The sequence below is a fragment of the Ceratotherium simum genome, chromosome 17, assembly GCF_057802395.1.
Source record: "Ceratotherium simum simum isolate JZ-2026a chromosome 17, ASM5780239v1, whole genome shotgun sequence".
NCBI lineage: Eukaryota > Metazoa > Chordata > Mammalia > Perissodactyla > Rhinocerotidae > Ceratotherium > Ceratotherium simum.
In genome coordinates this window covers 20,665,551-20,680,028 of record NC_141916.1, presented here as the reverse complement: position 1 = coordinate 20,680,028, position 14,478 = coordinate 20,665,551, and positions in this window count along the sequence as shown.

The following is a 14,478-nucleotide window of genomic DNA, read 5'->3' as shown; positions in this document are numbered from 1 at the left end:
CAGGGTTGAAAAGTTCTGATTCTTGGCATATAAATATTTGAGCAATTACTCAGACCATTTCCAACCTAGTTACACAGCTGCTTTTTGCTATTTTCTCTTATTGCTCTAGATATTTTCCCCAGAGTATTATGCAAATAAAGCCTTCTCAGATCTAACCACTCAGAAGAGCACCTACATTTACATAACCAATGGGTAGGCCGCTGATCCTGCAAGCCCGGGAGAAGGCTGAGTTGATGCCTTGAATTCCTTGGAGTTCAGCCAGAAGCAAACTTTTGACCTCATTATCTTAGAAATTTCCTTACTTGTATGTGTGTGTCTATTGACCAAGACAGTCTTAACATTCCTCTCAGCTTGACTAAACATTAGACAGGTTTCTTCCTGAGTATAGGTCCCTATCTCCCTTTTCTTAGAGCATTTACTTTAGAAAACTTGAAATTGTAAATTCTTTCTCTGCCTCTTTAAAATGGATATAAATCTTCCCAGCCTCTAACCTGTCTTTCTCAAGGACCTGAAACTATCTCTTTGAAATGGAAACATTGAAGAACACAACACTCCTATCTCTCAGTCCCCGTGGGAGGATAGGAGCCTAATTTAGGTGGACAATAATTAGCAAATACAAATGGCCTAATCTCAGAGAAAGATATTTGCAAACTCGGGAGTAACTCAATGTGCTTGACACATCCCATTGATCAACCTCTTCCCTAATGTCCTCTAGTATTTTTCAACCAGCTCATCCAAGTGCTTAGACTCTTCTGCCTTTTGTTTCAGCAGAGTTGAGTTGAGTTCAGTCTCTCTCTCCTATTGCAATTTTAAGTGTAGTATAAAAGTTGAAAGAAAAAAGTATTAAAAATAACTGTAGCTACAATAATTTGTTAATGGATACACAATATAGAAAAATGTAAAGTGTGACATCAGTAGCATAAAATGTGGGAAGGGGAGAAGTAAAAGTGTAGAGTTTTTGTATGCAATTGAAATTAAGTTGTTATCAGCTTAAAATAGCTTATTATAACTCTAATATGTCTTAGGTAAGCCTCATGGTAACCACAAAGAATAAATCTACGGTAGATACACAAAAGATAAAGAGAAAGGAATCAAGGCATACCATTACAAAAAAAAAAAAAATCAACAAATCAAGGAAGACAGCAAGAGAAGAAGAAGGAAACAAAGGAACTACGACACAAATAGCAAAATGGCAAATTATAGTAAGTCCTGACCTACCAATAATTACTTTAACTGTAAATGCATTAAATTCTGCCATATTTGTTGGTCAAAGCCATACATGCATGTGGATATATCTCTCAGAAAGTGGTGTTTGACATACTGTTGTCTTAGAAAGCATAAACATTTGCAATAGTGGTAGCCCCAGTCCCTGGAATGATTATTGAGGTAAGGTACTTTCTTTCTCTTTCAGTGTTTTCAGAATATTTTGATTTCTATTTTGCTTCTAGCTTTTGTTTCTGACACCACGTGTTAGATCAAGTATGGGTTCTGTCAGGACAGCCTGTAGCTCAATGGTGAGGTAAAGTCTGAGGGATTATGAGTGGGGCGCTGACAACATCTGCTTTATCTCTCTTGCTCCTGATTAATTATCTCATCTTTTATTTTTTAAATTATATTTACCTCTTGTTTTGATAATAAGACATGAGCATATTTTAAAAAATCAATTCAGTTTTTCTTTTAGATTTTGGGAGAAAAGATTTCAAAAGGCAGAGTGTTCTTAGCACAGTTTGTTTGCTTTTGTTTTTTAATTACCCTAAAATTGTAACTATTTTATACCAAATTTGAGAAGCTGGTATAATTATTTCATAGTAAAGTGTCCAGTATTTTTCATTTTTTAGATAATAAAACATTCTAAGGCTGAAGAGTCAATGGATTAATTTGGGGACTGTTGATATTTTTACAGTATTAAGACTTTGAATACTTTAACATAGACTATTCTTGAGTTTCTTTAGGTTTTCTTTAATTTCTTTCAACAATTTCCTGTGACTTTATTTTTTTTAGAGTAGCTTCAGGTTCACAGCAAAATTGAGAGGAAGGTACAGAGATTTCCCATACACCCCTTGCCCCCACACATGCATGGCCTCCTCCAGTATCAATACTCCCCACCAGAGTCATACATTTTTTACAATTGATGAACCTACATTGACACATCATAATCAACCAAAGTCCAAAGTTTACCTTAGGATTTACACTTGGTGTTGTACATTCTACGGATTTTGACAAATATATAATGATAGATAAATGTATAATGTATAATACCATGTGGCCATCATTATAGTATCATACAGAATAGTTTCACTGCCCTAAAAATCCTTTCTACTCCACCTATTCATCCCTCCCCCACCCCAACCCCTGGCAATCACTGATCTTTATACTTTCTCCACAGTTTTGCCTTTTCCAGAATGTCATATAGTTGGAATCAAAGTACGTAGCCTTTTCAGATTGGCTTCTTTCACTTAGTAATATCTATTTGAAGATTCCTTCACGTCTTTTCATGACTTGATGGCTTATTTCTTTTTAGCTCTGAATAATATTCCATTGTTTGGATGTACCACAGTTTATTTATTTCCCTACTGAAAGACATCCTGGTTACTTCAAAGTTTGAGGAATTATTAATAAAGCTGCTATAAACATCCATGTGCAGGTTTTTGTGTGGACATAAGTTTTTAACTCCTTTAAGTAAATACCAAGAAACATGATTGCTGGATTATATGATAAGAGTATTTCTAGTTTTGTAAGATATGTCAAACTGTCTTCCAAAATGGCTATACCATTTTGCATTCCCACCGGTAATGAATGAGAGCTTCTGTTGCTCCACATCCTTACCAGCATTTGGTGTCATCAGTGTTCTGGATTTTGGCCATTCTAAAGGGTGTGCAGTGATATCTCATTGTTGTTTTAATTCACATTTCCCTGATGACATATGATGCAGAGCACCTTTTCATATGCTTATTTGCTATCTGCGTATCTTCTTTGGTAAGGTGTCTGTTAAGGTATTTGGCCCATTTTTTAATCAGGTTGTTTGTTTTCTTATTATTGAGTTATAAGTGTTCTTTGTATATTTTGTATAACAGTCCTTTATCCGATGTGCTTTTTGCAAATATTTTCTCCCAATGTGTGACTTGTCTTCTCATTCTCTTGACATTGTTCATGGAGCAGATGTTTTTAATTTCAATGAAGTCCAGGCTTATCAATTATTTCTTTCATGAATCTTATCTTTAGGGTTGTGTCTAAAAAGTTATTGCCATACCCAAGGTGTTCTAGGTTTTCTCTTGTGTTAACTTACAGGAATTTTATAGTTTGTGTTTTACATTTAAGTCTATGATCTATTTGAGTTAATTTTTATGAAAAGCATAAGGTCTGTATCTAGATTCATTTTTTTTTGTTTTTGCATGTGGATGTCCAGTTGTTCCAGCACCATTTGTTGAAAAGACTATCTTTGCTCCATTCTTTCATCTTTGCCTTTGCTCCTATGTCAAAGATCAGTTACTATATTTATGTGGGTCTATTTCTGGGCTCTCTATTTTGCTCCATTGACCTATTTGTCTGTTCTTTCATCAATTATTATAGCTTTATAATAAGTCTTAAAGTCAGATAGTGTCAGTCCTCCAACTTTCTTCTTCTCCTTCAGTATTGTGTTGGCTATTCTAGGTCTTTTGCCTTTCTGTGTTAACTTTAGAATCAATTTGTTAATATCTACAGAATAACTTGCTGGGATTTTTATTGGGATTGCATTGAATCTATACATCAAGTTGGGAAGAACTGACATCTTGACAATATTGAGTCTTCCTACACATGAGCATAGAATATCTCTCCATTTATTTAGTTCTTCTTTGATTTTTTTATCAGAGTTTTATAATTTTCCTTGTATAGATCTGGTACATATTTTGCTAGATTATACCCAAGCATTTCATTTCTTTGGTGCTAATGTAAATGATATTGTGTTTTTAATTTCAAATTCCAGTTGTTCATTGCTGGTATATAGGAAAGCACTTGACTTTTGTATATTAAACTTGTATCCTACAACTTTGCTATAAACACTTATTAGTTCCAGGAGTATTTTTTATCAGTTCTTTTGGATTTTCTACATAGATGGTTATGTTATCTACGAACAAAGTTTTATTTCTTCCTTCTTGATCTGTGTCCTTTTTATTTTTTTTCTTGTCTTATTGCATTAGCTAGAACTTCCAGTATGATGTTGAAAAGAAGTGGTAAGAGAGAACATCCTTGCCTGATCTTAGCAGGAAAACTTTGAGTTTCTCACCATTATGATGCTAACTATATCTTTAACTTATCAGAGTCAACTTATAAATAATATTATCTTGGAGCCATACAATGCTATACTTCCATTTCCCCATTTCTGTCTTACATGCTATTGTTGTCATACATTTTAATTCTACATATGTTATAAACCTCACAATACATTGTTATTATATTTGCTTTAAGCAATCAACTATGTTTTAAGAAGATTAATAAATGAGATAAATGCCTTTTATAGTTACCTATGTTTGCCATTTGGGGAAAATTTGTGTATATCTAACTTTCCACCTGGTATCACCTGCCTCCAGCTTGAGGAACTTACTTTAACATCCTTGTAGTCAGTTCTACTGACAATGAATTTTTTTCAGCTTTTCTTTATTTGAAAACTCTTTATTTCATCTTAATATTTGAAAGGTATTTTTGCTGGGTATAGAATTTTAGGTTGACAGCTGGTTTTTCCTTTCAGCACTTTAATTTTACTGTTCTACTATCTTCTGGCCTCCATGGTTTCAGATGAGAAGTCCAGTTATCATTATTATCTTTGTTTCTCTAATCTCAACACCTTTTTTTGGAGATTTTTTTTTTTGCCACTGGTTTTCAGCAGTTTGGTTATGACATGTCTTGGTGTGATTTTCCTTTATGTTCTTCTGCTTGGATTTGAGCATCTTGGATGTGAGAGTTTATAGTTTTCATTAGGTTGAAAGATTTTAGTGATTATTTTATCAAATATTTTTTCTATCCTATTCTTTCTTTCCTCTTCTCCTGGGATACAAGGCTACACATGTTAGACTACTTGATGTTGCCCCATAACTCACTATAGTTCAATATTTCTCACTGTATTTTTATCTGCACTTCATTTTGTCTTCAAATTCATGATCTTATTCTGTAGTGTCTAATATGCTGTTAATTCCCCTTCTACTCTATTTTTAATTTCAGATATTATATTTTTTATTTTCTAAAAGTTATATTTGGATCTTTGCCATATTTTCCATTTCTTTCCTCCTCATATTCTTGTTTCTGTCATTATAGATTAGTGTGTATTTTCTAAAATTTGTTGTAAATGGATTCATAGAATCAAATGTACTCCTTTTTGTCTGACTTCTTTCATTCAGCATAATATTTTGAGATTCACCCATGCTTTTGTATATATCAATAGTTTGTTTTTTTCTATCATTAAGTAGTATTACATGGAATGGGTATACCACAATTTGTTTACCCATTTACATTTAGATTGACATTGGGTTGTTTCCAGTTTGAGGCATATAGAAGCTGCTGTGACCATTTATTTACAAATCATTTTGAAGACTATGCTTTTCAATTATAGAATTTCCATTTGATGATTTTTCATATTTTCTATTTCTCTGTTGAAATTGCCTACTTGTCGGGTATTGATATTTTCCTTTAATTATTTGAATGTAATTTCATTTAATTTCTTAATAGCAGCTTTGAAACATTTATCTGCTGTTTTTGTTTATTTGTTTAGTGACTTGCCTGGACTAATCCTGTAAGTGTGAAACTGCTGATATATCTGCTCAGTTTTAAAAATTATTTTATTCTTTTATCCTTAAGCCTGGCTTCCTAAGGGTTATCCCTGGTCCATTATAGCTTTCTAGTCTGACAATTATTGGTCAGAGATGGTGTTTAAACACCTCATACCAGTAAGAAATCCACCTTTTGTCAATGGATTTGTATGTGACTTAGAGAATGCACTCAAAGTTTAGGCAGTTTATCAGTCTGTCTCATCCTTTGCTATCTGTTTGTAAGGTCTCAATTTAGCCAGGGAAGAGCAGCTCACTAGGGGACTCACTGGTCTCTCCTGAATGTATGTGAACCCTTGCATATCCACACAGCTTTCCAGATTACCAAGGGTATGTGGCAGGTTGCAAAGGCCCTCTTTGACTATCTCCTTTCCCAGATCTCCCTATTAAATGTCTGTGTTATCTACAATCTATTGCTTGCTCCAACCAGTAACAATGCATCAGGATAGCTGCAATGTCGACATTCCATGATTATTTTCTATGGATATCACTATTGTTTTTTTTTGTGTGTGTGAGGAAGATCAGCCCTGAGCTAACATCTATGCCAATCCTCCTCTTTTTGCTGAGGAAGACCGGCCCTGAGGTAACATCTATTGCCAATCTTCCTCCTTATTTTTTCCGTTCTTCTCCCCAAAGCCCCGGTAGATAGTTGTATGTCATAGTTGCGCATCCTTCTAGTTGCTGTATGTGGAACGCCGCCTCAGCATGGCTAGACAAGCGGTGCTTCGGTGAACACCCGGGATCTTAACCCGGGCCGCCAGTAGCAGAGCGCGCGTACTTAACCGCTAAGCCATGGAGCTGGCCCCTCACTCTTGTTTTTGACAATTTCTTTGGGCATGAAATTTTAAATGCTACACTTCAAATACAGTAGTCTCACTCTGCTATCACTTCAGGCTGGGTTGAAACCACAATAAGGCATGGACTACCTCTTGTTCACCTGAGACATGAGAAAGACTGATGGATCGTTAAAGCCATGGGCCATTTGAGAATTGGTTGAATTTTAAATGCACTCTCCAATACACACACAGACCTATCCATTGGCAGAGAGTGGAAGAGTTATGGTTTTGAAGTATTTGATCACAACCTCTGCCCAAGTTATTGGTTAATTGCCAAATTATAGTTACAGGAACAATCCTTAGGAAGCGAGGCAAAAATATAAAAATAAGAATAAAACAAGTAAACAGAGAAGTCAGCAGCCAGACACCATGGGGAGGGGGACAGATTCTGTAGATTAAATAAATGCAAACTACTTAAATACAAAACAGAAAATTAGTCAGAATCTAGAATATATTGCTTTCCCCTGCCAGTATTAAGACTCAGACTAGTTGCAATGTTGTTTGTTACTGATATCATTACTGCATTTGACAATGCCCAAGGAGATGGAATTTTCCACATTCTGCTCCAAATAAAGTCCTCTGCTTTCAGTTGAAGTTACATTATTTTATCTAAAATGTCCAATTCTCAACAAAAAATTTATGAGACATAGAAGAAACAGAAAATTGTGGGCCATATACTTGATAGACACTGTCTCTGAGTGGGTCCACATGTTAGATTTAACAGGCAAAGAACTCAAAGGAGCTACTATAAATCGTCAAAGAACTAAAGAAAACTATGTATAAAGAATTAAAGGAAGATATGACAAAAATGACTTATCAAAAAGAGAATAGCAATTTAGAAAGAAATGATGTGAAAGAATTAAATGATAATTCTGGGGTTGGAAAATACAGTAACTGGAATAAAAAATTCACTAGAAGGCTCAACATCAGATTTGAGTTGGCAGAAGTAAGAATAAGATAACCTAAAGAAAGATCAATAGAGATTATCCAAACTAAAGAGCTGAAAGAAAAAGACGAAGAAAAAAGAACAGAGCCTCAGAGACCAGAGGCTCTGTTCCAACACACATCAAGTGTTCCAACACACACATAATGGGACTCCCATAAAGAGGGACAAGAGAGGGGCAGAAAGAAAATTTGAGGAAATAATGGCCACAAAAACCCCAATTTGATGATAAATAATCTACACAATCAAGAATCTCAAGAAACTTCAACTAGGGTAAAAACTTAAAGATCCACACCTAGAAACATCATAGGTAAACTGTTGAAAGCCAAAGGCAAAGAGAAAAATTTTTAAAAATCAAATAAAATGACTTACCATATACAAAAGAACCACAATAATATGAACAGCTGAATTTTGCAACAGAAACAATGGAAAACAGAAGGCAGTGGGATGAAATATCAAAAGTACTGAAAGAAAAAGTTTTTTCAACCAAGAATTCTATATCTAGCAAAACTATTCCTCAAAAATCATTCTATATCTAGAAAAACTATTCTTCAAAAAACCAGATGGAATTTAGCAGCGTATTTAAAAGATTATACACCATGACCAAGTAGGATTCATTCCTAGAGTGCAAAGATGGTTTGCAAATCAATCGATGTAATACACCACATTAACCAAATGAAGGAAAAAAACCACATGATCATTTCAGTTCATGCAGAAAAAGCATTTGACAAAATTCAACACCCTTTCATGATAAAAAAATAAAACAAAAAACTTGGGGGCTGGCCCTGTGGCTTAGCGGTTAAGTGCACGCGCTCCGCTACTGGCGGCCTGGGTTCGGATCCCGGGCGCGCACCAACGCACCACTTGTCTAGCCGTATTGAGGTGACGTCCCACATATGGCAACCACAGGGATGTGCAACTATGATGTGCAACTATCTACTGGGGTTTTGGGGAGAAAAGGGAAAAAAAAAAAAGGAGGAGGATTGGCAATAGATGTTAGCTCAGGGCCGGTCTTCCTCAGCAAAAAGAGGAGGATTGGCATGGACATTAGCTCAGGGCTGAACCTCCTCAAATAAATAAATAAATAAATAAATAAATTAGGAACAGAAGGAAACAGAACACTTCAACATTAAAAAGCCATATATGAAATATCCATAGCAAACATCATACTCAATGGTGAAAGACTACAAGCTTTTCCTCTAAGATCAGGAAAAAGGAAATGATGCCCACTTTCACCACTTCTATTCAACATACTGGAACAGTACTTGAAGTTCTAGCCAGAGAAATTAAGCAAGAAAAAGAAATAAAAGATGTCCAAATTAGAGAGGAAGAAGTAAAATTATTTCTGTTGGTGGATGATATGATCTTGTATGTAGAAATTCTAAAGATTCCACACAAAAAAAACTGTTAGAACTAGTAAATGAATTCAGCAAAGTAGCAGGACACCAAGTAAACACACAAAAATCTGTTGTGTTTCTATACACTAACAATGAACAATCTGAAGACAGAAATTCGAAAAACAATTACACTTATGATAGCATCAAAAAGAATGAAACACTTGGAATCAACTTAACTAAGGAGGTGAAAGATTTATACAATGCAAATTACAAAGCATTGCTGAAAGAAATTAAAGACACAAATAAATGGAAATGTATCTCATGTTCTTGTATTGGAAGACTTGATATTATTAAGATGTCAATACTCCCCAAAGTGATCTATAGATTAATGCAGTCTATCAAAATTCCAATTATATTTTTTGCAGAAGTAGAAAAATCCATCCTAAAATTCAAATAGAATCTCAAGGAATTCAAAATAGCCAAAATAATCTTGAAAAAGAACAAATCTGGAGAACTCACACTTCCTGATTTCAGAGCTTACTATAAAGCTACAGTAATCAAAACAGTGTGGTACTGGCATAAAGGTAGGCATATAGACAAATAGAATAGAATAGAGAGCTCAGAAATAAACCCTCATATATATGGTCAAATGATTTTTTACAAGGATGTCAAGACCATTCAATGGAGAAAGGACAGTCTTTTCAACAAATGATGCTGGGAAAACTGGATATCCACATGCAAAACAATGAAGTTGGATCCTTACATAATGCCATATACAAAAATTAACTCAAAATCGATCAAAGACATAAATGTAAGACCTAAAACTATAAAACTCTTAGAAGAAAACATAGGACAAAACTTCACAACATTGGATCTGGCAATGGTTTATTGGATACGACCCCAAAGACATAGTTAACAAAACAAAAAATAGACAAATTGGACTTCATGAAAATTAAAATATTTTTGTGCATCAATAGACACTATCAACAGAGTAAAAACCCACAGAATGGGAGAAAATATTTGCAAATCATATTTCTGATAAGGCATTAATATCCAGAATGTATAGAACTCCTAAAACTCAAAAAAAAAAAAAATCAAATGACTCAATTCAAAAATGGGCAAAGGACGTGAATAGATATTTCTCCAAATAAGATATACAAATAGCCAATAAGCCCATGAAAAGATGCTCATCATCGCTAATAATTAGGGAAACGCAAATCAAACTACAATGATATACCACCTCATACCCATTAGGATGGCTACTATCAAAAATCCAGAAAATAAAAAGTGTTGGCAAGGATATGGAGTAATTGGAACCCTTGGGCACTGTTAGTGGAAATGTAAAATGGTACAGCCACTGTGGAAAACACGATGGCAGTTCCTCAAAATATTAAAAATAGAATTACCACATGATCTAGCAGTTCCACCTCTGGGTGTAAGGCCAAAAGACTTGAAAGCAGGGTCTCAACGAGATATTTGTATACCCATGTTCAGAGCAGCATTATTCATAACAGCTAAAATATGGAAGCAACCCAAGTGTCCACCCATGGATGAATGGATAAGCAAAATGTGGTATATACATACAACAGAATATTATTTAGCCTTACAAAGGAAGGAAATTCTGCAATATGATACAACATATATGAACCTTGAGGACATTATGCTAAATGAAATAAGCCAGTCACAAAAAGACAAACACTGTATGATTCCACTTATATGAGATACTTAGAGCAGTAAAAATTATAGAGACGGAAAGTAGACTGGTGGTTTCTAGGGCCTGGGGTGGGGGAATGAAGAGTTATTGTTTAATAGGTATAGAGTTTAAGTTTTAAAGATTAAAAGTTCTGGAGATGGTTGGTGGTCACAGTTGCAACATTATGAATTACAGTTACAATTACAACATTATGAATGTATTTAACACCACTGAACTGTATTCTTAAAAATGGTTAAGATGGTAAATTTTATGTTGTATGTATTTTACCACAATAAAAAAAATGGAAAAAAGTGAACGTAAAATAAAGACATATCCAGATTAACAAAGGCTAGGAGATTCATTGCTATGCAGACCTGCCTTACAAGAAATACTAAAGGAATTCTTTGGGCTAGAAGGAAGTGGTAGAATGTGGTAAACTCAAATCTACATAAAGAAATAAAGAACACCAGTAAAGGTAATTACATAGATAATTATAAAAGACAATATAAAATATATTTCCCTTTTGGTTTTAAAACTAATTGAAAAGGCAATTGCATAAAATAGTAATTATAAAGTTGATGATCTTGTCACATATAAAGATGAAATAATTATGACAATAATGGTACCAAAAGAATACGAAGGAGTGGAGCATATATTGGAGCAAGGAAATGGCACCAGATGGAAACTCAAATCCACAGGATAAAATGAAGAGTATCAAAATGGTCAATATGTTGATTAACATAAAAGACACTATAATTATAATTTCTCCTTTCTTTTCTTAGCTTCTTTAAAAAACATAAGATTTTGTAAAGCAGTAACTGTAATACTGAATTTTTAAATTCATACAAATGTAAACATTACGATAATGATAGCACAAAGGAGGAGGAGGGAATTCAGCTATATTGGAACAAAGCTTCTATATTTTACTAGAATTTAGTATTATTCTGAAGTACATAGTTATAAATTATGATGAAGATTGTAATCCCTAGAGCAGGGTTTCTCAACCTTGGTACTATTGACATTTTGGCTGGATAATCCCTTTATTGTGGACAGCTGTCCTGCACATTGTAGGATGTTTGGCAGCATCCCTTGTCTTTACCCTATACATACCAGCAACACTCCTTTAATTGTAACAAAAATATCTCCAGACATTATCAAATGTCTCCTTAGGGGAAGAATTATCCCCTTTTGAGAACCACTACCCTAGAGCAATAAAAGAAAATAACTCAAAAAATAAATTAGAAAAATCAACAAAAGAAATAAAGTGGAACACTAGAAGATACCTACCTAACACAAAAGAAGGTGATAAAGGAGGAACAGAAAAGACAGGAGTTTAGAAAACAAATGTCAAAATGGCAGACTTAAGTCTAACCATACTGATAATAATATTAAATGTAAATTGATTAAACAGTGCAATCAAAAGTCAGATGTGGCCAGACTGGATTTAAAAAGTCAGGTCTAGCTATATGATGTCTATAAGAGAAAGATTTTAGATTAAAAGACACAAATAGATTGAAAGATAAAAGATGGAGAAAGATATACCATGCAAACAGTAGCCATATGACAACTAGAAAGAAGTACTGATTCATGCTACCACATGGATGAACCTCAAAAACATGCTAAGTGAAAGAAGCCAGACACGAAAGACCACAAGTTGCATAGTTGATTTAAATAAAATGTCCAGAAAAGGCAAATCTAGGTCCAGGGGTGCCTGGGTCTGAGGATTGGAACAAGGAGTGACAGCAAACGAGTATCAGGGATCTCTGGGGGTGTGGAAATGTTGTAAAATTGGACTGTGGTGACGGGTCCACAACTCCGTAAATGTACTAAAAATCATAGACTGTACACCTAATATGAGTGAACTTTATGGTATGTAAATCATACTTCAATAAAGCTGTTAATAAAAGATAAATATTGAGATGTATAGAAGAGCCTTGCCTTATATTTCAGAATAATCAATGTAAAATTATAATAGAAAAAGACAAATAGATAATTGACTCAGAAAAGAAACCTCAGATATAGATCATTGAATATATTGTATGACATGTATTATTTCTATTCAATGGGAAAGAAAGTATGTAATATTTAACAAATATTGTTGTCTAAGTGGCTTTAGATCCATAAAATAATACATTTAGACATCTATATTACACCAAAATATAAATAAATTCCAAATCAGTTAATTGAATATAAAATAATACAAACTAAGGAAAATTAAGAGATAAAACGTACAATTGAGTAGTTAGAGAATTTTTTTCTTTTTTTTTTTTAAAGATATCTACAGTCTATGATTATATTCTTTTTTGAAGAAGAAGAAGATTGGCTCTGAGCTAACATCTGTTGCCAATATTCCTCTTCTTTTTTCTCCCCAAAGCCCCAGGTACATAGTTGTATATCATAGTTGTAGGTCCTTCTAGTTCTTCTGTGTGGGACGCCGCCTCAGCATGGCTTGATGAGTGGTGAGCAGTTCTGCACCCAGGATCTGAACAAGTGAACACCAGGCCACCAAAGCAGAATGTGTGAACTTAACCACTATGCCACTGGGCCAGCCCTGAGAATTTCTTAATCAAAACAGGGCATCTATGTGCTATCAGGGAAAAGGCAGACATATTTGACTATGTAAACATTTAAACTTTTATATGACAAAATAAAAACAAAATAGAAAAGTAATAGATCCGAGTCAATATTTGCAACATAGATTACAAACTACTGTTAATATTGCTAAAGTACAGGATATTGCTAATGGATAAGAAAAGGAAAAACACAGAAGAGAAATAGGCAAAAAATATGAATGAGCAACTTTCAGGAGAGCAAATCCAAATGGTTAACAAACACATGAAAAGATAGTAACATTCACTGGTAGTAAGGAAAATGCAGAATAAGCTAAACAGAGACACCACTTTGTACCCATCAGAAGGTAAAAAGTTTTAAGTGATCTATGACATCTATATTTGGAGAGTATATAGGGGAAAACTACACTTATTCATTACTTAGGATATGTGAACTTTCCAGAAAGCAATCTAGCAACATATATTCAAATTAAATACACATCCATTTTGATTTTAGAATCCCGTTCCTGAGAATCACCCTCATATAAATAAAAGCATCCAAACTTAAGGATTTATTTACAAGTGTGTTTAATAAAACATTATTCACCATGTCAAACATCCAGAAGCGAAGTTAATGCCCATATAAAAGGCAATTGTATAGACTATGGCACATCCTTACCATGAAATATTAGGCTACGATTCAAAAGAATAAATTAGAGCTAAATCATTTGACCTAGATTAATATGCCCACAGTATTGTTCAGTGAGAGAAGCAAGATAAAAATCTGTGTATTTAAAGGGAGTTTTTAGAAGACAGAACAGCCATATATATGTAAAAATGAATATGTGTATCTGTATACATATATATGAGCACTTATATGTGATGATATGAGCATGGATAAAGTTATGAAAGAAAATATATTCAGTTAACGTGGGTTCCTAGAGAGGGACATGATGTGGCTGGAGAGAGAATAGAAACTGGGGAAAGTGGAGGTAAGTAAAAGGTATATATGTGTCTTTATGTGTATAAAGATTTAAAAATTAATTTTAAAATGTTAAGTCCACACTCCTTGATTGAACAGACTTAAAATCATCTTCCACAAATTTATCTCCAGATTTTTGAAATAGAAATTAATGGACTATTGTTATTTTACATGCAAATTTTCTGTTATCGTTTCTGGTTCTTTATTTCACCCCAAGGCATGTTAATTTTTGAATCCTGGAAACTAGCAGAGCAAAAAGAAGGGATGGGCATGCTAAGAATCACGTGCTTTTTCCATCAAGGGAGGAAGAGCTTGGGTGAGGACAGCGCAGTGGGCGTAG